The 963-nt window shown below is 35.0% G+C and overlaps 1 non-coding gene across 1 annotated transcript; it reads right to left on the bottom strand.

The window, feature by feature from the left end:
* Positions 1–370: 370 nt before the first annotated feature.
* LOC131766041 (U6 spliceosomal RNA) lies at positions 371–477 on the bottom strand. Its single transcript, XR_009338344.1, has one exon. It is a non-coding gene; the product is annotated as a U6 spliceosomal RNA (small nuclear RNA).
* Positions 478–963: the final 486 nt, after the last annotated feature.

Below are 963 nucleotides of genomic sequence, written 5' to 3'. Positions count from 1 at the left end.
TTTTATACATAGTATCAATAGTGTATATATGACAATCCCAACTCCCAATTCATCCCATCCCTCCTTCCCCCTTGGTATCCATACATTTGTTCTCTACATCTGTGTCTGTTTCTGCTTTGTAAATAGATCATTTATACCAATTTTTTCAGATTTCACATATATGTGTTAATATATGATATTTGTTTTTCTCTTTCTGACTTACTTCAGTCTGTATGACAGTCTCTAGGTCCATCCATGTCTCTACAAATGACCCAATTTCATTCCTTTTTATGACTGAGTAATATTCCATTGTATATATGTACTACATCTTCTTTATCCATTCCTCTGTTGATGGACATTTAGGTTGCTTCCATGACCTGGCTATTGTTAAAAAAACATGGAACACTTCATGAATTTGTGTGTCATCCTTGCACAGGGATCATGCTAATCTTCTCTGTATTGTTCCAATTTTAGTACATGTGCTGCTGAAGCAAGCACTAAATGGTATTCGTTGACACAATATAAAAACATAAGATGACATTTTAAAATGTCTTGAATTCAGTATCAAAATCTTGAATTTAGTAACAAAACTGCAATGGCAATATATGTGGTTTTAAAATGCTCCAGGCAGTTCTATTTTTAGTCTTTTAAGGAACCTCCATACTGTTCTCCATAGTGGCTGTATCAATTTACATTCCCATCAACAGTGCAAGAGGGTTCCCTCTTCTCCACACCCTCTCCAGCATTTATTGTTTCTAGATTTTTTTGATGATGGCCATTCTGACTGGTGTGAGATGATATCTCATTGTAGTTTTGATTTGCATTTCTCTAATGATTAGTGATGTTGAGCATTCTTTCATGTGTTTGTTGGCAATCTGTACATCTTCTTTGGAGAAATGTCTATTTAGGTCTTCTGCCCATTTTTGGATTGGGTTGTTTTTCTGTTATTGAGCTGCATGAGCTGCTTGTAAATCTTGGAGATTA

The sequence above is a fragment of the Kogia breviceps genome, chromosome 11 (genome assembly GCF_026419965.1).
Source record: "Kogia breviceps isolate mKogBre1 chromosome 11, mKogBre1 haplotype 1, whole genome shotgun sequence".
Classification (NCBI taxonomy): Eukaryota; Metazoa; Chordata; class Mammalia; order Artiodactyla; family Physeteridae; genus Kogia; species Kogia breviceps.
The sequence above is the reverse complement of the archived record's forward strand: the minus strand, read 5'-3'. Positions and strand labels throughout refer to the sequence as shown.